The sequence below is a fragment of the Rhinolophus sinicus genome, linkage group LG05 (assembly GCF_036562045.2).
Source record: "Rhinolophus sinicus isolate RSC01 linkage group LG05, ASM3656204v1, whole genome shotgun sequence".
In the NCBI taxonomy this organism is placed as follows: Eukaryota; Metazoa; Chordata; class Mammalia; order Chiroptera; family Rhinolophidae; genus Rhinolophus; species Rhinolophus sinicus.
The window spans coordinates 74,030,222-74,051,677 of record NC_133755.1 but is presented as its reverse complement, the minus strand read 5'-3'; the positions used below and the strand labels follow the sequence as shown (position 1 = coordinate 74,051,677).

The 21,456-nt window shown below is 48.8% G+C and overlaps 1 pseudogene; it reads left to right on the top strand.

The window, feature by feature from the left end:
• Positions 1-8,201: 8,201 nt before the first annotated feature.
• On the top strand, positions 8,202-10,840 carry LOC109435860 (sorting nexin-24; annotated as a pseudogene).
• Positions 10,841-21,456: the final 10,616 nt, after the last annotated feature.

Sequence of the window (21,456 nt, the reverse complement as noted above, 5' to 3'; positions counted from 1 at the left end):
CAGCATAGTTGAGTACAGGGTCAGTGGTGGCTGAATGAGGACTTTAGTCATACTCTTGCCATTGTATCATGAAGACAGGTAACATCTGTCAGCATTTTTGGAACCAACTTTAAGACCATTGCATGTAGTTAGACCTGACAGGGTGGCTGGAATGAGGAGAGAAACAAACCTGCGAGTCTTCAGGGATGCGGTCATTTCTTAGGTGGCAGAAAGCCTCTTCAGAGGAATAGAGTGTGTATAAGCCAAGCATGCAGAGACAGCTGAGCCCTACTTAGTTACCATCCATCATTAAATTTCATGACAGTTGTAGGAAGGATGTTCCAGGTGTTATACCGTGTTTCCCCAAAATGAGACCTAGCTGGACAATCAGCTCTAATGTGTCTTTTGGAACAAAAATTAATATAAAACCCGGTATTATTTTACTATACTATGCTATGCTATGCTATGCTATGCTATGCTATGCTATGCTATGCTATGCTATGCTATGCTATACTATACTACCGAGTCTTATATTAATTTTTGCTCCAAAAGACACGTTAGAGCTGATGGTCTGGCTAGGTCTTATTTTCGGGGAAACAGGGTAATATGTCATGTCGTTTAATCCTCTAATCAGATCTGTGAGCTAGCATTCTTACCACACTTCACAGAAGAGGAAGTCAGGATGGAGGGAGATTAAGCAATCTACCTAAGGGCACAAGATGACCAAGTGGCCAAAATGGGATTCAGACGCCAGAGTCTTTGTCTTCTAGTCTTCCAGAGGATGCTGTGTTGGAGAAGGAGGCACCTCAGATGCCATCTAGATTAAACTCTTACTTTATAAAAGAGCAGACTGGCTCAGAGAGAAGTAAAAAGGTCCTAAGGTCCCATGGAGAGCTCATATGAGAATGGGAGCAAAAATGAAAACTCATTGTACTTGATTTCTAGTTCAAAATGTCCTCCTACCTAGAGACACTGGCTCTTCAGTAAAAAGGTGAAGAAATAATCTCTCCCATGGCTTCTCACCCATAAGTAAAAAAGGAGCTAAAGAGCATGAAGGCCCATTCAGTGAGCCAAACTGGCCATGGTTCCCACTCTCCTGGGTGCTGACAGTGAAGTAGGTAAGCACGTGCTGGTCCCAGACAAGGAAGCACTGAGGGATTCATCACCACCAAACCAGTACTGCAAGAAGCATGAAAGGGACTTCGTTAAGAAGAAGAAAAAAGTTAAGGAATATGAATTAAAAAATGGCAATAATGGCATATCTATAACAATTACTTTCAATGTGAACAGATTAAATGCTCCAGTCAAAAAACATAGGGTGGCTGAATGGATAAGAAAACAAGACACTTACATATGCTGCCTATAAGAGACTCACTTCAGATCGAAAGACACACAGACTGAAAGTAAAGGGATGGAAAAAGATATCGCATGAAAAGGGAATTGAAAAAAAAAAAGCTGGGGTAGCAATAGTTACACCAGACAAAATAGACTTTGAAACAAAGGCTATATATAACAAGAGACAAAGAAGGACCCAGTAATCCCACTTCTGGGTATTTATCTGAAGAAACCCAAAACGCTACTTCGAGGGGATGTGTGCCTCCATATGTTCATTGCAGCAGTGTTTACAACGGCCAAGATGTGGAGGCAGCCTAAGTGCCCTTCAATATATGGTTAGATAAAGAAAAGGTGGTACATATATACGATGGAATAGTACTCACCCAAAAAAAGAATGAAATCTTGCCATTTGCAACAACATGGATGGACCCGGAAGGTATTGTACTGAGTAAAGTAAGTCAGACAGAGAAAGACAAATGCCACAGGATCTCACTTACATGTGAAATAAAGAACAAAATAAACAGACAAACAAAACAGAAACAAACTCATAGATACAAAGAGCATTCGATGGTTACCAGATGGGAGAGGTGTTGGGGGGATTGGTGAAGAAGGGGAAGGGATTAAGAAGTACAAATTGGTTACTACACAGTAGTCATGAGGATGTAGGGTATAGCACAAGGAATGCAGTCAATAATATTGTAATAGCTCCTGTGTTTCCCCGAAAATAAGACCGGGTCTTATATTAAGTTTTGCTCCAAAAGATGCATTAGGCCTTAAGTGCAGGGGATGTCATCCTGAAAAATCGTGCTAGGGCTTATTTTCCGGTTAGGTCTTATTTTCGGGGAAGCACCATATGTGTGGTGTCAGATGGGTGCTAGACTTTTCAGGGGGATCACTTCATAAGTTATATAAATGTTGTACACCACTATGCTGTACACTTGAGACTAATATAATATTGAATGTCAACTATAATTGAAAACTAAAAAAATTATTTAAAAAAATTAAAAAACAAAAAAGCACACACCGAGGTGAGAGAGGGGAGGGCATCTGACAGAGGGGCTCCTCTGAAACTGGGAGTGGGGGGTTCCTTGGGGAAGGAAGAGGGAATGATCCAGGCTGAGCACAGGTCGTGGGGTCAGATTAATGAACGTAGGGCACGAGGCTGTCGCCCAGAGAGGGAGGGACTGAGGGGTAAGAGGTGAGGCCTGGAGGAGGGCAAGAGCCAGGTGGGTAGGGCCTGTGTAGACCCCAACAAGGCCTTTGCCCACTTCACTTTGGGGGCACTTTGGGCATGTGCTCTGGGCCTAGGAGAGCAGAGATCCGGGTGCTGTGGCCTGGAGTGGATCCCCTCTCTGCCTTAGCTCATTTGTTTCCTAATTTGCGTGTTTTGGTTAAATTCCCTTTCGTCTCTTCAGGCAGTGGTTCACAGGGCTGTGCCCTCTGCCTTGCCCTGGCCCTCCTCTCCGTCTTGTACAGACATGCTGTAAAAATCTGATCTCACCAGAGAGCTTCCTGTGTGTAAGCTGCATGTCTGGGCCCATCTCTCACTTTTGTTTTTGCTGGCTAATTGTGCTCATCTAATCAGAAGTGCATTTTAAAGAAATTCCCTTTCCTTTTGAGTCATTTTCCTCATTGGAGTTGTAATTATTTCTGGTCTGAACTTGTTTCTCAATTCAAAAAATTAAATTTTTTTGGATTCTCAAACATATTTATTTAATATTGCTAGGGAAATATAAAAATATAAAGAAGAAAATAAAACCCACAAACACTTGAGTGCCTAGGGGCATTCACTGTTACCATTGCAGTGCATTTCCTTCCTGTCTTTCTTTTTTCAAGGCACCTATGGATCTGTTTTTATGCAAATACATACTTGGAGCATTTCAGTACTTGCTTTCCTGAAATCCAGGGGACATGCACGTGGTAGATCCGCTCTCTGGTGGGGTTACTGGATGAATGTGTGTCTTCATTTCCTGGAGTCCCTTGCAGTTAATTAGCGACCCACGGCTCGGTCTGGCCAGTGTGCCGTGAGCAGGAAGCGATGGTGCTGTGTTCCACTTCCAGGCTGATGCAATCCAGGCCCAGTGTGTGCCTCCCTCACCCCCATTGTCCTCTGATGCAGCAACTTTGGAAGTCACATGTTCCAGAAGGCTTGGCTGCCAGTGGGTGACCCTAGGACAACCTACGTATGGTAGACTTGGCATCAGTGACAACCCACCTCTAACGGTTACGTCACTGAGATTTCAGGGCTTATTTGTTCCTGTGGTATAATGTGACCTATTCCTGACTACTACTGTGTTTGCCTATCCTTCCCTTCTCTGTCACAGACTCCAAGGTGACAGGCATTTCACCTCAAATTCCCTTGTCACATAATCGGTTCAATGAATTTTCCAATAAGGAGAATCAGGAACCTAATAAGATGCTTTCATTTTGGCCAAATTCTGATTCCAGGTAGAAAGATCCATTAGCTATGAAAGTAAAGAGGCCAGTGATAAAATTGGTACCGTTGCGTTAACCTCCCAGATAAAAATCATATGACAATTACATTGAAAATATAACAATTATGGCGCGTCACAGGTTTTCAAGCATTCTTCATCACCACGAAACCCAAGCTTGCAGTGGGTGTGAAGCTGACTTATCATGTGTGTGGGTGATAGCAGAGGTCTGTGCCCGGTGCACCCGTCTGTCTTTCTTAGGTGTGAGTTCCTGGCTGCTGGGCAGGATCGGCTCCTGATAAGAGCATTCCTATCACAGGGTGAGGAGTGGCAGCTGTGGCAGATGTGGTTGGAGAGGCAAGAGTCTTGGATCTGACTGTGACCCTGAGCAGTGGAGGGGTCTACAACAGGTTCCACATCCCTCTGGGATTTCCTCCTCTGTGAAAGGAGGAGGCAGCCTGGGTGACTGCTGGGCTTCTCCCAGCCTGCTTGCCCATTCTGTAGCTCATGACTACCCTGAACATGGCCTTGGTCTGCCTCATGACACCTCTGTGCTCCTGAAATGTTATGTTTGCTTTCAGAGGGCACACCTGGGAGTCACTCCTTACTCTCCTGTTGTAGAATCTTTCTCTGTCACATGTGTAGTTGAGTCACAAATAGGTGAGTGCTTTTTCATTACTTCAATGATTTGTCCTGCTGAATATAATAGAGATTTCTTTTCTAGTACAGAAACAGAACAATTGCTATAAATTAGAAGGAAATGGGAATTTACCTCCTCTGCTAAGTGGTGATGACTCAGGCTTGTTTTATAGAAAGTTTGGTCCTATAGGAAGGACCACCTGGGCCTTTGATTTCCCTCAGGAAACTTTAGGCCTCTGAGTCTGAAAGGCTGGACAAGTTTTGGAGTCTGTTGATTAAAAGAATGAACATCCAAGGAAAAAAGAGGACCTTAACTTTCTCTTTTGTGTCTTAGTGTTGTCCCCCCAGCGCTGCTCAAAGGCATGTGGCTCCCTGGGGAGAGCAGGCTGTCCGAAATCCAGCAGCCCCAGGACAATTGCCACACTGCAGGCCATTCATTGCATCTGAAGCCCTGGGGTAAGGGTGGTCAGAGCTGCACCAGCCCTCAGTGGGCTCCAAACGGGGGGCAGGCCTGTGCAAGTGGAAGAACTGCTGTGACGGAGACAGGGTGACTGCACTGACGCTGAGGAGTGGGTGCCTTCCTGGGGGCTGTGTGTCAGCTGTTTTGAGGAGTTAGATGTGGATAGTGGGGATGGCTGTTCCAGGTGAGGGCAGAGGGTGAGCGAGGGCACGAGGCATAACATTTCGTGTCTGTGTGCCCTGCTGTGGGACTGTGGGCAGGTTACACCACTTTTCGAGCTCTGGTTGCCTCATCTGTAAAACTGGGCTGTAATTCTTACTTCATAGGGTTTTGGGGGAGTCAATGAGAGCCACTGTCTGTGTGGATGGTCCCTTAGCCTCAGTTGGTTTTCCCTTCTCCTTAGACATCTGGCATTCTCCCATCCCTGCCCTTTCCTCGGGCTGTCCCCCTCCTCCAAGCACAGGACGGAGGCTTTCCTCTGCTAGCCCTGACCCCGCCGTGATGTGGACCAGAACGGAAAGCACTCATGCAGCCACACGTCAGGTTGTATGTGGTCAAGGGCTTCGGAGGATAATGCAAGCTTGTCCATAGTGGGCACCGGAGCTGGGGTAATTGTTAAGCTTTATCAGCTCACTCACTCACTCACTCACTCACTCACTCACTCACTCACTCACTGACTCACAGGACATGGCCGCTTTGACCCAGGGACATGCTTGGAGCCGAGGGCTGAGTGGTAATGAAGATGGACAGGATTTCTGAATGTCACGGGGGCCTCTGCTTAGAGGGAGCTGTATGTTGCATGTGTGCTCACATTTGTGGTGTGCAGTGGGGTATGTGCCAGGAGGGGGACCTAATCTAGGCTGAAGATCACAGAGAGTCTGAGAGAGCGGCATACGGACAGGAAGGGCAGGATGCAGCCAGATGAAGGTCTAGGTGGACGTGGGGAAAGAGGTCATGCCTCAGGCCGTGGGAACAGCGTGTGCCTTGGCTGCAAGCTACAAGGACCACGGCGGGTCAGAGAAACTGGGAGGAGGCCAGTGTGGCAGTGGTGAAGTGAGGGGCAAACTGGTGTGCGATGTGGCTGAGGCGGTAGGAGGGCCGGGTCTCAGGCAGCCCTGTAACGGTGCTAAGGTCAATGGGTTTATCCTGAAGTCAGTTTTGGGAAGTTTTAAGCAGGAGAGTGGCCAAATCAGATTTGTATTTTTAAATGAGCTGCATGGATTCTAAGGGGAGAGAGCCAATGAGGGAAGAAGGCTGTTGAGTTGTCAGCTGAGAGCTGAAGATGGCAGGGCCTGGGTGGTGGCAGTGGGATGGAGAAGCGGGTGTGCTTGAGCTGTGAGAAGGTAGGAGCAGCATGATGTGTGACTGGTCATACGGAAGTGTGGACCGTCAGTACCTGTGTACTTGGTCGATATGTTTGGGTCACACCCGCCCTGGAAGTAAACAGAAGAATACCAAAGCGCCACATTCTGAGAGAAATGGAACAGACGTGGGGCAGATGACGTGTGTGTGGTGAGCCTGTGACACACATGCAGTAGGACTTGCACGCATGAGTTGAGAGCTCAGAGAGACGGTGGCCAGAGTGACAGATGAGGAAGTGTGAGGTGAGGGGCCCAGGGAGATGTGAGCGGTGAGGCATCCCCAGTCAGAGTGCATGTGTGTACCCAGGAGGGGCCGGTTAGGGCACGGCGAAGCAGAAACCAGGAGGAGGGGGGACGTGGAGTGCGTTGTCCTGGGAGTGATGGGAGCTGAGGCCCTGGCCCACCCACATGGAGACACATCGGTGGTCCATACACCTCTCCCCTTGTTCAGTCACCAGTGTCCCATTCCGCTCTCAGCTCTTTCCTGACTTAGAGGAAAGTGGTCAGATAAAAATCTTTGGTGAAAAATTTCCAGGGCCCAATATGGTGCATTTATATCTTTTAATTTTTTAAATTAGTTTCAGGTGTGCAAAAAAAAGAAGCACTTGAAAACAGCAAGGCCTGACCTTGGGTCTGGGAACTTTGCTTTTGTGAGGGCTACTGGCCCACTGAGAAAAGTGAAAAATGGGCAGAAAGGTGTCGTATACGTTACTCACTACTGTGTTTCACCGAAAATAAGACCTAGCTGGACCATCAGCTCTAATGTGTCTTTTGCAGCAAAAATTAATATAAGGCCGGGTATTATATTATATTAATTATATTATATTATATTTATTAACTATATATATTATATTATATTAATTATATTATATTATATTATATTATATTATATTATATTATATTATATTATATTATATTATATTATATTATATTATATTATACTGGGTCTTATATTAATTTTTGCTCCAAAAGATGCATTAGAGCTCATGGTCCGGCTAGCTCTTATTTTCGGGGAAACATGGTACTTGAATAAATATCCCTAAACCCGGTTAAGACTAGAGGTGGGAGAGGAGAGAAATAACAGCTGTGTCAGCGTAAGGAGGAAGATTGGACAGGCATGTGGGGTGGGGCCTAAGGGCGGTGGGGCCAGGACAAATGGCGGCGGGCCCTGCCTACACTTCTGCTTGTGAGCCATGAGGCCCAGGCCTCTGAGCAGCTCTGCGGTGTGATGCGCAGGGTGTGACAGTGGTGGGCTCTGTAGGTTAGCACAGGGACTGAGTGGAGCTGGGAGGTCACTGTTCCTCCAGGTGAAAGGTGAGGAGAGTCCGGCGGCGGCGGCGGTAGTAGTCCCAGTGGGGGCATCCAAGAGGCCACAGGGAAGGGGGACCCAATGTGCTGCGTCCTGGGTGTGCAGGATGCACAAGGCGGGTTCTAGGATGACATCAAGATCTTGAGTCTGGACAATAGGAATAGAGAAGTCTGGAGGAGGAAATGGTTTGGGGAAGAAAATGATGGTTTATGTTCTAGACAGTTTGAGTCACCATATAAAGTAAGCTTAACTGAGTAGAAAAGCATTTCCCAGATTTCCCCACATTAGTTAATTCTGCGTTGTCTGCAGGCCCTGGGGATTTCTACAGAGGTGAACCAGTGTCCTTGCAGAGTTTGGAAAGAGGGAGTTCATAGAAACAAGGCGAAAAAAAAGGAAGTGACAGAGTTATCTCATAGGTTTCAGGGAGGGCACAGCACTTTCTGACTTTCAGTGCAAGATTTCCTCAAATGTAGCCCTCAAGGCCCTGGGTTACACTTCAGACAAACTCTCAGTGTTTAAAACCAGAGGGGAAAGTGTGGATTCATTATCAGTGGCATGTGGGAACCAATAACCATTTGGAAAAACAAAAAATGGAAAGATCACAGTCTCTTCTTCATACCAAGTTAAATTCCAATGAATTAAAAGCTTAGACATAAAAAAGTGGTATCATAAAATTACCAGCCAGCATGGCCGTGGAGGTCTGCGTCCCATCCTTTCGCTCTGAGGAGAGTTACCTGAAGTAGGCACTGTGGGGACAGAGCCAGGAGTGCAGTTTCCAGGCTCTCGGCCTCACATGGAAAGGTGCCAGCTCAGGTAGTAAATGGCCATCAACTGTGATTGGATGGCCATCAGCTGTGGCTAGTTGGCCGTCAGCTGTAACCAGTGAGCCATTGGCCACTAATATAACTGCCGTGGCTACGCTAACAGAAAATGGGGGCTAGCAAGAAGATGGCAGCTGAGCTAGTAAGCGCAGATTGCAGTTAGCATGGTGGATTGCAGCTAGCAAGTGAGGTTGGTTGGCAGAGAGAAGTAGACGGCAGGTAACGGATAGTGTGGCTCCTGCTTCCTGTGTCTCCAACCCAGCTGCCAGTGAGAATATAGTGCTATGACTCCTGTGGGGGCGGAGCCCCAGAAAGAAGTTTCCAGGCTCTCGGCCTCACATAGAAAGGTGTTGGCTCAGGTAGTAAATGGCCAACTGTGATTGCATGGCCATCAGCTGTGGCTAGTTGGCCGTCAGCTGTAACCAGTGAGCCATTGGCCACAATATAACTGCTGTGGCTATGCTAGGAGAGGGAGAGGAGAGAGAGAAGAAAGATGGCGGTTTGAGGGAAGAAAAAGAATGGGGGCTAGCAAGAAGATGGCGGCTGGGCTGGCAAGTGTGGATGGCGGTTTGCGGACAGTGTGGATCCAGCCTCCAGTGAGAGTATAGTGCCGCCGGCGAGAATATACTAAGTATGACTCCCCTATCTATGGCTCCTTGTGTGTTCCTTTTTGGCCTCACCATATCCTGCGTTCTTGTATGGGGAGTGGGAGCAGAGACCCCGCAGGCCGCCCTGCACGACAAATGGCGCAGCGAGCAGGGTCTCCCGCATGACAACTCCCCTACCTATGGCTCCGTGGATGTTCCTTTTTGGCCTCACCATGTCCTGCGTTCTTATGTGGGGAGCGGGACCAGAGACCCTGCATGACACCCGCATGACAAATGGCGCAAAGAGCAGGGTACGGTGCCGGCCAAAACTCTCAAGGGGTGATGGAGCAGTTTGTGCGTATGAACACTCAATCTCAGGGAGACCAGGAGGAGCAGCTGCCGGAGAGCTGGACCCCCATGGAGGGGTGGGAGGACGTGGACAGTTCTCCCACTAGCACAGGAAAAGCCATGCAGCTGCTGGAGAGATGGAGCCCCGTGGAGAGGTGGAAAGATGTGGACGGTTCCCCAACCAGCACAGGCTGGAGAAAGCAAAGGTCGTTGTCGCCCTGTGGAGTGGGAAGTGCTTGCTGAGTCCCTCACCCTCCAAGTTGGGGAGGACTTGGAGCCCTAGCCCTGTGGAGAAGGCACACTTTGTGGGGCCAATGCACAGCCCTGGCGAATGACTATGGGGAATTGCCTTCCATCCCTAATTTAATGGACCGCTTGACTGTTTGTTTGGGAACATACCACCATGCAGTGGAACTGGCGGATGTTTGCTTCCTGTGTCTTGACCGGCTGCCATGCCATCGAGAATATGTAAGCACCTTGACTGTGAGTCGCTGTTGTTCCAGCAGGGTACCCTGAGAGGCCCAGAGAGAGTGGCAGTGCCCTGAGAGCCCTGGCTGAGCCCAGGAAGTCTGGCTGTGCCCAGAAGGACTGGTGGTACCCTGAGAAATCCTGGCTGTGCCCAGAGAGCCTGGCTGTGTCCAGGATACTGCATTCACCTCCAGGCTCCTTGCATAGGGCCCCTCGCGGAAGACGCTTGTTGCATAGATTGTGAGGCAAGACCCTGTAGGGGTGGAGTGTGGGGACAGAGCCAGAAGTGCAGTTTCTGGGCTCTCGGCCTCATGTGGAAAGGTGCTCACTCGGGTAGTAAATGGCTATCAACTGTGATAGGATGGCCATCAGCTCTGGCTTGTTGGCCGTCAGCTGTAACCAGTGAACCATTGGCCACTAACTAATATAACTGCTGTGGCTATGCTAACGGAAAAATGGGGGCTAGCAAGAAGATGGTGGCTGAGCTAACAAGTGAGACTGGTACGTTTGTTTCGTGTGTCTCACCTAGCCACCAGCGAGAATATAGTGGTGTGACTCCCCCACCTATGGCTCCGTGGGTGTTCCTTTTTGGCCTCACCATATCCTGTGTTCTTATGTGGGGAGCGGGAGCTTAGACCCTGCATGACACCCTGCATGACAGGGACACACGCTGTTTAAGGTAGAAGTGCTCATGGAAGGAAGAAAACATTTTGTTGAGAAAAGGTACAGCATATTTCACACCTTGCACAAAAAGCTTAAAAAATGTATTAAAACTCCAGAAATTACATCTCAAATGTGAGGAGCTGGGTCCCAAAAGTCCTGGAACATTGATGACGACAGGCTGTCATCTTAGAAAACGAAGAACTTCCCAGACTGCTTCTTGAGTTCCTGAACGTGTGACACTTGCCATCTCTACCAAAGGCAGAGAGTTGTGGGTCTTTTGATAACACAGAATCCTGAGAGTCACGCAGACTATCCCACCAGCCAGTGCTGCTGTCCCGTGGATCCATACGTCCTGCCTGCAGCCTGATTTTCCAAACATGGTCGGGCATTGAAGGAGTTCTCCACCGGCTCCTTTACCCTCGTCTGCAGCCCAGGTAGAAATCCTCCATGGCCAGAGGAAGCGGAAGCAGGGAAATCGCTGTGGTTGAAAACTGATTAACATTAGCCTAAAATGGTTATTGGTTTTAGTAAGCTTCTGTGTGGGAGAATATTTAGATTCAAAACTAATAACTGAGTCATGTTAGTTGATTAGGACATAATATACAAGTTGAAAGCCTGTTGTAAACTTTTGGAGAGAGATTTATACTAGCTATACTAATACATGTTGGAAACAAGTAAGAACTAAATAATCAAATGTTATCAACCAAAGTTAACTGAATAGCCAAGTGTTGGAGATATTTTTTTTAATGTTTTTATTATTAGCTATGTTGAGTTAAATAAAAACAAAGAACAAGAAAAATAGAAAATAGAGGCAAATATCTATATAATCCTGGGGGATAAAGTTCCTTAGGATGAATTTCTGAAAGTGAAATTCAGGGTTCAATGGTCTATGGTACTTTATTGCCAAATTGCCCTCCATGGGACAGCACACACTGTGCACACTCACATACACACACACGTGCAGGCTGTTTCTTTCCTCCTTAATTGCTTTTCAGAGTGAGGGTGGTGTGATGGTCACATGTGAGACAGTTTTGATTTTGAATGTATACTTGAAGTTTTGATCTTGACTGGATGGACTAACCTACAAGTGAGTTTTAATTAGTGAAATGAGACTGTGAGACTGTTTTTTTGTCTTTTAAAATATAGTTTTGAAAAATGGTACAGTTTTATTTTTTTGTGTGTGTGTTTGTGTGTGTGTGTGTTTGAAATCAAAGTTCTGCATGTAAAGAGTCAAATAGCTCTATAAGATTCATTATAAAAAACACATCAGACCCCAGTCTTTCCCCATCTCTCCCATGTGGTATGTAATCCCCATTTCGTAATGACATGCTTGTTTTATTTCTCCTTGAACTTTAAGCTTTAGGCATTAACAGTGATCTTCCCCCTTTGGGAAATGAGGACTTAGGCTGTTTTCCGGCCCGGCCTCCACCCCACACACCTACGTCTCACCTCCGCTTCCTGATACAGCTACATGTGACTTAGATCAGTGATGAGTGTTAAACTCTCTGCAGGTGTAAAGGTATCCGGAGCTGAGTCGTTTAGCAAGCTAGGTGCTTTTCCTTTCCAGTTCAACATGTCCTCTTGTCTTTTTCTGTGGATCCTCTCCTTTCAGCTTCGGAGTCTCCTGGAGCTGTCCTCTAATGTTTTTATTGCTTCTGTCCTATTTTTTAAGTCTTTATCCTTTTGTTTTACTTTTTGGAAGATTTGCTTACCTTTATCTCCTGGCTCTAATCATTAAGTTTTTATTTCTTATCATATTTGCTTGTTCTTTGAATATTCACCCCCGTCCCCCGCAGTATTTTGTCCTTGTTTCATAGTCCTACTAGCTTATTACTCTGTGGGTATTTCTAATAGTCTTTCTGTTTTTTAAGCTTTCTTCTCTTTGTAAAGTCTCTTTCTTCCCCCTGCTCTTTTCATTTCCATTTCCATATGGTTAGAAATTTTCTGTAGATGTTTAGTGATCCCAGCTTTTCTTATGCAAGAGTGGGCAAGTCCAAAGCTGATTGGAAGGTCTGAGAATACGGGTGAGGCCTGTTGGCTGTGAGTGTCGGGTATTCGATGGCCTGGCTGGGGCTCTGGGTTGGAGGACCCCGCTCTCAGTGTTGGCTAGTCCCCGGGGCTCTGTCCGTCTCTGCCTGAGGATCAGGCCGCTCCCAGCCTCTCAGTGGCAGGGTTGGGGCTCTCAGCACCATGCAACAGCTCATTCAACACTTTCTTCCCGTCGCGTGTCCTGGTGTCTCCAGCCCAAAAACTTTCATTCTACACTTTACAGAGTAAACCTGCTGTCTCACATGTGGGAATGGTGGTCCGTGGACATAACCATTGATTTCCTGTGAATGCCATTTGTGGGGACAGAGCCAGGAGTGCAATTTCTAGGCTCTCGGCCTCACGTGGAAAGGTGCTGTCTCAGGTAGTAAATGGCCGTCAACTGCGATTGGATGGCCATCAGCTGTGGCTAGTTGGCCGTCAGCTGTAACCAGTGAGCCATTGGCCACTAATATCACTGCTGTGGCTATGCTAACAGAAAATGGGGGCTAGCAAGAAGACGGTGGCGTGGTGGTGTGGCATCCTGGCGTGGCGTGGCGGAGTGTGGATTGTGGATTGCAGAGAGGTGGATTGCAGTTAGCAAGTGAGGTGGGTTGGCAGAGACAAGTGGACGGTGGGTTGCGGATCGTGTGGCTCCTGTCTCCTGTGTCTCCAACCCAGCCGCCAGCGAGACTATAGTGTTATGACTCCCCTGTCTATGGCTCCGTGGGTGTTCCATTTTGGCCTCACCATATCCTGCGTTCCTATGTGGAGAGCGGGACCAGAGACCCCACCTGACATCCCGCATGACACCATTTATCATTATTCAGATGTTCAATTGTCATCCTGTTGTTGGGTTAGCAGCACCTGAGAATTTCCTCACCGCCGCCAGCACTTTAAAAAGCAGCTTTATTGAGGTGAAACTGACATTATAAGAAACCACTCATGTAAACTGTGCAGTTTGTGTTTTGACTGTGGAACCGTCACCACAGTCAAAATGTGAGTGTCCTCATCCCCTCCTAAGTTTGCTTCCCCTGCTTTGCAAGCCCCTCCCCCCTCCTGAGATCCCATGCAGCCCTGATCCTTTCCTGACACTACAGTGAGTCTACTTTCCTAGAGTTTTATGTAAATGGAATCAACATGTGCTTTTCTTTGGTCTCTAATAACTTCCTTCTCCGCTCCCAGACATCTTCCTTATTTGACCCTCCACGCCCACTCGCTTTCCCTGCTGACTTAGGACGAGCTGCCACTTGTCCAACTGCTTTCCAGCTTTCACATCAATTTTTGCTTAAAAAACTCCTGTGTGAGGCTGGGAACTTGAATTTCTGTTACGAATGTGACTGCTGTCTCCTGTCACCCATCCTCCTGGGCTGTGCCCTTGAAGTCCCCCTCCGTGTTATTTTAATGGGGTTTTGGGGAGGCACAGAACCAGGTGAAGGAGCTCGTGTCTGCCATGTCTTCCTGGATCTGAAGGTGACCACCGGGAGGCCTGCGCTGGCTGCGGCGGTCAGAGAAGCTGCTGCTGGCGGACGAGTCATTTCTTTTCTGTAGTTCCCCGAGTTCAGGCTGCATAATATACTGGTCACATCTGCTTTTTAGTGATGTTGTTTCCCTCCTCCCACCCAGCAGCTGCTTTGGGGACACATCTCAGGATGAGGTTGTGCGAGCCCAGGGCTTAGGGACATGTCTGTGAGGGTGAGAGATGCTGCAGCTGGTTCAGGACGTGGAAAGCCAAGTGGCTGGTGAGGGAGACTCATGCAGGGACGTCTTGGGACCAACTTGGGGAACAGGCTGAGGCAGGGACTGCAGAGTTCTTATTGATGACACCCTCCAACCCCAACGTTAGCACATGGAGTCCAAGGCCCCTGAGAGTGGGTGTGGGTGGGCTGAGGTGCAGGACAACTATGAGCCATCCCAGCTGTGTCTTGTGGGCTCTGCTGAGGTCACTCCGAAGATGGCAGAGTGATGGAACCTGACTACAGTTTTACTTCCTTCTCTTTCAATGAAAGTTTAAAGGTCACCCTTTTCTCTTGCAAAGGAAGTTCCACAAATATCCCATTTTCAGTCTTAGAAATAGGAAGATGTCAAGATTTTTGTGAACCCCCTGCTGTGGGGAATTCCCAAAGAAGCGGAGGCAGAGCTGTGGTGGGGACAGTGAACGCAGAGCGCTTACTCAGCAGGGACTGGAATTACCCGTGCACGTCCCAGGCTCTGAGTGTCTCTTGACAAAAGGTATCGTGGGTGAAAGAATTCACTCTTCGGGCCCAAGCCCCCCATTGTTTGCCCAGAGGCCGGTCTGTTTTTCCTGGCTCTGGGATGGCAGAAGCTCACGTCCCTGATGTCATCACTGGGAAAGGGAAATGTGAGGGCACCTATGCTTGAGATCCATCCACCTTGTGACAATAAACAGGATGAGTGTCAAGTGTATAGATGGTCCAGAGTCTGTATTCGAGCCCCTATCTGCCATTTGCGAGTCATTGGCTCTGGAGCGTCCCTCCCCTCCTTGGAGCAGGTAACCCAGAGGCCACTTTCTGGGGATGGATTGTAGGTGGTCAGAGGTGCCTCCGAGAGTTACGTGATGGGTGTCATATATCACTCATCACTCATCCACGTGAGTCACTGTGCTGCCAGGTCTGGAGGAACAAAATTCCCCCAGCAGTCCAAGATGCTTCTGTCATAGAGAGGCATTTTGGGGACAAAAATGCAGGCAGTTGTTTAAAGTATAGACATTTTGCTTAGGGCAGACAGCACTGCAAGTCAGACCAAGCTCCAAAGAGGCAGCACAAAAAGAGGAGGAGACATTAAGGGCACTGAGCACAGGGACATTTGGGAGGGTGGGAGGGACAAGGGACAAGTGCTGTCACCTTCACCCAGCCCCGTGCCCAGCTCTGTTACTGAGGACCGAAGCAGTCAGGCAGGGCTCTCAGCTTCCTCCCACTACACGGGGTCCACCGGCCTTCCCTCCTGTTACGGCAGCCGAGGTGGCCCTGAGGACGCCGCCGTCTTCAGCTCTGGCTTTTACCCCCGCTGCCTGCTCGGGACTCTTGTCTCACATCACAATGCCTCCCTATCTCTGGGCTTGTTGCCACCAGCTGTGAACATGCCCCCGTGTCTGCCCTTGTGAGGACACCCTCCGGCAGCCCCATATCCCTCCCCAGCCACCACCCTACTTCTTTGTGTTCCTTCCCAGACACTTGTACTTTTATTTGCTGTCTCAATTCTTTCCCCACTCTGTAGCCACCGTTGTGCTGAGCCTCTTGTGTCAAAGCCACCACTGACCCCCATTTAGTGCCGCTTCTCTGTCCTCATCTCCCCTGCGTCTCAGCAGCACCAGATGCAGGTGACACTCCCTTCTTTTTCAGGTGCTTCCTTGCTTTGGTTCCTGTGACACCCTCTGCCCCTGTTTAGTCACCTTTGTGCACTGCTCCTCTTAGACCTCTCGGTGCTGCCGTGGCCCAGGCTCAGCCCCGGGTCTGCCTTTTCCTCAGGAGGGCTGACAGTCCCACACTCCCCGTGCCCCGCGTGTGTGCTGTCCGTTCCTGGCTCACATCTCCAGCCTGTGAGCTCCCTCTGGGCTTCAGACGTGCGTTCCTTTTCGACACTGACATTTCATTGGTGTTTCACATTAACCGGGTCCAAAAGAGAACCCTTGACTTGCCACCTGTTTTAAACCTGGTGCTCTGCTGGTCTTCCTCAGTAAATGGCACTCCCCTGAAAAACCTAAGTTACCCTTGATTCATGTATTTTCCTCATTTCCACATCCAGTCCACTAGGAAGACCATTACTTCTACCTCTAGATTAGAGTCCCAAACTTTCTTATTCTTTCTTCATCCTCCACTGGAGACACTTGCACGTGTGCTAGTCCCTCCCACCATCACCCCTGGATGGGGCAGTAGCCTCCTAATTGGTCTGTCGGTTTCCACGTCTTCTGTGCAATCCATTCTCCACACACTGGTTAGCATGTATTTTAAAAATGTAAGTCTGATAATGTTACTTTTTGCTTAAAATCTTCCACTGGTTTCCCAGTGATCTTGGAATAGATCCAAATTCCTCAGTGTGACTAAAACACCCGAGTGACGCTGGCCCTTCTCCATGTCTTAGTTTCATTGCATTCGCTCTCTGTGGCGCTGAAGCTGCTTGAACCTGTTCACGAGGGCCGACGGCGTGCATCTCTTTCCAACTTTGCATTTGCTAACTTCACGTTGGTAGCTGGTAGGTGGAAGTATTTGCATCTTGGAAATTGGTAAATGCTACGAGCGCAACTTCCTTTTTTTCTCAGAAGGCCAGTTGTTAAAACACTCCGGCACAACACCAATCCTTCCGTTCCTCACTGTGCTCCAGCCACACTGGCTTTCTGGCTCTTTCTTGAACTCGTCCAGCTGGCTGCTGTCTCAGGGCCCCGATACTTGCAGTTCTCTGACTGAATTGTTCTTCCTTTCACGCTTGGCCTCTTATCATTTGGAGCTTAGTTCAGAGTCGTTTCCTAGGAGGCCTTCCTCGATGAGCTCATTCGAGAACCTTCTGCTCTATCATTTACCTCTAACTGAAATGATTTATTTTCCTACTTGTTTGTTATCTGTCCCTTCTGTGTCACCAGCGCCTAGACCAGTGTCTACCACATGGCTGGTGCTCACTAAACATTATTGAATGCATAAATGAGCATTGTTATATTGTTTATCCTTTCTGGGCCTTAATTTTTTCATCTAAACATGGGATCATTGAGGTGACGTCACCCAGATGGTACAGTAAGAGACCCTATCCTCCTTTCCCTTCACAAGATCAACAATTAACTATTGATGAACAAAACCAGCTCTGGGACAGACCTGGAGTCTGTTTCAGAAACGTCAGCAGCACAGTGGAGCAAAGAACCCAAGAATAACCACACAGAAAGGGAAGGGTGGTCTCCCTGTGCCTGTATTACTGTCCCTGAGCCAGCAAGAAGGAATTCCCCTCAGTGGGAGGGGAAGCGGGGTCAGCACCCAGCATCCCAGCCCTTCTGGGCACTGCAAGAGGACCTGCTCAGCTTCACCCCACCCAGGAGCAAAGCCAGCGTGTGGAGACGGCCAGGAACAGGAAGAAGAGCACATGACCACGGCTCCCAGCAGCCTTCGCCACTGAGGAAACCCAGGGGCAGCACAGCTGGCATGGACCATGCAGGTTTCACAGTGGTTTTGCTCCCCAGGTGTTTGCATTCCCAGCCACCAGCTGCCTGAGGCCCTTCCCCATTACGTCCCTCTGCCCACCAGAGCCTGGAGCCTGCACTGGCAGCCTGCCCAGTCCTCGGCGGCAGCAACGAGCCCCACCACGTACATTGCTCAGGGCCAGCCCCTCCGGCTGTGCACTTGTATGTTGCCGACCTCACTCAGCAGCAGCCTTTACTGCTGTGTGTGCACCCGCAGTGAGACCCTGCAGCACAGATGTGCACACTGACAGGCAGGTCCATGGTAACTGCTGTGGCCTGTCTCCTGTCACTGGCCTACACGACTGGGCTCACCTGCAGCTAGCCCCTCCAGCTGTGCCCAGCTCCCTTTACCAGCCTCCCCTGCCATGCCTGCACTGAGGGGAGACCCTTGTAGCCACAGAAGTGTACGCTTACAGCCAGGGCCCCACAGCTGCCAGTGCACTCGCAGTTGGCCCCGGCCATTGCTGCTGGCTCTGGCACCCACCACTCTACATGTGTCTGCAATTGGCCCGGCACTTGGTGCCCTGAGCCACTAGACCCAGGGTCCCAGCATGCTGCCTCCCACAGGAGTGGGTGTGTGGGGACAGAGCCAGGAGCGCAGTTTCCAGGCTCTCGGATTCATGTGGAAAGGTGCTGGCTCAGGTAGTAAATGGCCATCAACTGCGATTGGATGGCCATCAGCTGTGTTTAGTTGGCTGTCAGCTGTAACCAGTGAGCCATTGACCACTAATATAACTGCCGTGGCTACGCTAGCAGAAAAATGGGGGCTAGCAAGAAGATGGTGGCTGAGCTAGCAAGCGTGGATTGCAATTAGCAAGTGGGGTTGGTTGGTTGGCAGAGAAGTGGACAGCAGGTTGAGGATCATGTGGCTCCTGCTTCCTGTGTCTCCAACCAGCCTCCAGTGAGACTATAATGGTATGGATCCCTTGTCTATGGCTCCGTGGGTGTTCCTTTTGGCCTCACCATATCTTGCGTTCTTGTGTGGGGAGCGGGACCGGAGATCCCGCATGACACCCTGCATGACACATGGCACAGTGAGCAGGGTACAGTGCAGGCCAAAGCTCTCTGAAGGGCGGTGGAGCAGTTTGTGCGTATGAACACTCAGTCTCAGGAAGACCAGCAGGAGCAGCTACTGGAGAGCTGGACCCCTGTGTAGGGGTGGGAAGACGTGGACGGTTCCCCAACCAGCATAGGCTGGAGAAAGCGAAGGTCATTGCAGCCCTGTGGACTGGGAAGTGCTTGCTGAGGCAGCCCGGATGCAGGACTTGTAGTCCTAGGAGGAAACGCTTGCTGAGTCCTCCGTGGGAGATGAGGGTGAGGTCAAGGTCATCCCCCGCCCCCAGGACAGCCCTGGCAAATGACAATGTACTATAGGGAATTGCCTTCCATCCCTAATTTAATGGACCGCTTGACTGTTTGTTTGGGAACACACCACCATGTAGTGGAACACAAAAGCAGATGTTTGCTTTTGTGTCTTGACTAGCCGCCATCGAGAATATGTAAGCATCTTGATTGTGAGTCGCTGTTGTTCTAGCACGGTACCCTGAGAGGCCCAGAGAGAGTGGCAATGCCCTGAGAGCCCTGGATGAGTCCAGGAAGTCTGGCTGTGTGCAGAGAGAGTGGCAATGCCCTGAGAGCCCTGGCTGTGCCCAGGGAGACTGGTGGTACCCTGAGAAGCCCAGGAAGTCTGGCTGTGCCCAGGATATTGCATTCACCTCCAGGCTCCTCGCACAGGGCCCCTCGCGGAAGGCGCTTGTCGCGTAGATTGTGAGGCAAGACCCTGTAGGGGTGGAGTGTGGGGACAGAGCCAGGAGTGCAGTTTCCAGGCTCTCGGATTTACGCTAGCAGAAAAATAGGGGCTAGCAAGAATATGGTGGCTGAGCTAGCAAGCGTGGATTGCAATTAGCAAATGAGGTTGGTTGGTTGGCAGAGAAGCAGGTGGCAGGTTGAGGATCGTGTGGCTCCTGCTTCCCGTGTCTCCAACCCAGCCGCCAGTGAGACTATAGTAGTATGACTCCCCTATCTATGGCTCCATGGGTGTTGCTTTTTGGCCTCACCATGTCCTGCGGTCTTATGTGGGGAGCGGGAGCAGAGACCCCACATGACACCCCGCATGACAGGGTGTAAGGTTCTTCCTCACTGAAGTCAGTCCGTAAAGTCTGGAAGAGGTGACTGCCTCTTCTCGTGTGCAGACACCTACACAGTGGTCACAACGAAACAGGGAAACATGACACCACCAAGGGACAGCAAACATCCAGTAACTGAGCCCAAGAAATGGAGACACAAGAATTGCCCAACAAAGAATTAAAAAGTAATTGTTCCAAAGGTGCTCAGAGAACACAGATGAACAATGTAACAGAATCAGGAAACAACACAAGAAGAAAATGAGAAGTACAACAAAGACACAAACATAAAAAGGACTAAGCAGAATTTTTGGAGCCAGAGATACTATGACTGAACTGAAGAATTCAGCAGAGAGCTTCAGAAGCCGACTGGGCCAGCGGAATGAGTCAGTGACTTTTGTATTGGTTTATAATTACCTCTGGTCATTTGCAGAACGTGAAAGAATACACGAGATGCAAGAAAAGGTTTATTGAAAGTCGGGCAGTGAGGACGCGTGTGGCAGTGTGCAGAGAAGATGTGTGGCAGTGTGCAGAGAAGATGCTGCCGCGGGTTTCTGGTTGGAAGAGAAATACTGGCAAAAAGAGTTTGCCAGGGCAGAGTCTGATAGAGACAGCTGCAGCTGGGGTTTTATATTTTTCTGTGTAGGATGTAGGGTGCTTGTTAGCTTGCAGGGAGTTGCTGTTACAATTGTCTTCTTCTGGGAACTGTTCTGTTCCCATCTATGATGGGTGTTTGTTAGCTTGCAGGGGATTGGCGTTGCAATTGGGAACTGTTGTGTTTCTACCTATGATGCATGTAAGGTCCTTGCCAGCTTGCAGGTGCAGTGCTAGCTAAGGGCTTCAGAACCAAGTGGTTAATTTTTAAGTCTGTTCCTGCCAACTCACAAGCTTGCTCCTGTTAACTCTTTGCCTGTTCCATCCTGCCAGCACACAAGCTCATTCCTGTTAACTCTTTACTTGTTTCATCAAGTTTGAAGACAGGTCATTTGAAACGATACTGTTAGAGCAGCAAATAGAAAAAAGAAGGAAAAGAATGAATAAAGCCTGTGGACTTACTTGACACCATTAAGAGACACACTCTACACGTTGTTGGAGTCCAGAAGGAGAAGAGGGAGAAAGAAGCAAAAAGCTTCTTTGAAGAAACAATGGCTGATAACTTCCCAAACCTGGGGAGAGATTTAATATCCCATTTCATGAAGCTCCTAGGTCACCCCATAATTTCAATCCAAAACGACCTTTTCCAAGACACATTGTAATAAAACTATCTAAAATCAAAGACAAAGAGAGAATTTTTAAAACAGCAAGAGAAAAAAATTCTCTCATACAAGGGAACCCCCATAAGGCTATATGCAGATTTCACAGCAGAAACTTTGCAGGCCAGGAAAGGGTGGGATAATATATTCAAAGTGCTGCAAAAAAGAACTGCCAATCTAGAACTATTTACCCAGCTGTCCTTTAGAAATGAGGGAGAGACAAAGACTTCCCCAACAGAGAAAAGCTGAGGGAGTGCACCACCACTAGACGTGCCTTACAAGAAATGCTGAAAGAAGTTCTTCAAGCTGAAACGAAAGGACACTAATTAGTAACATGAGAACACATGAAAATATACAACGCACTGGTAAAGGTAAGTATACAGTAGTCCCCCATATCTGATACATTCCAAAACTCCCAGCGAATGCCTGAAACCACTGGTAGCACCGAACCCTATACATGTTATGTTTTTT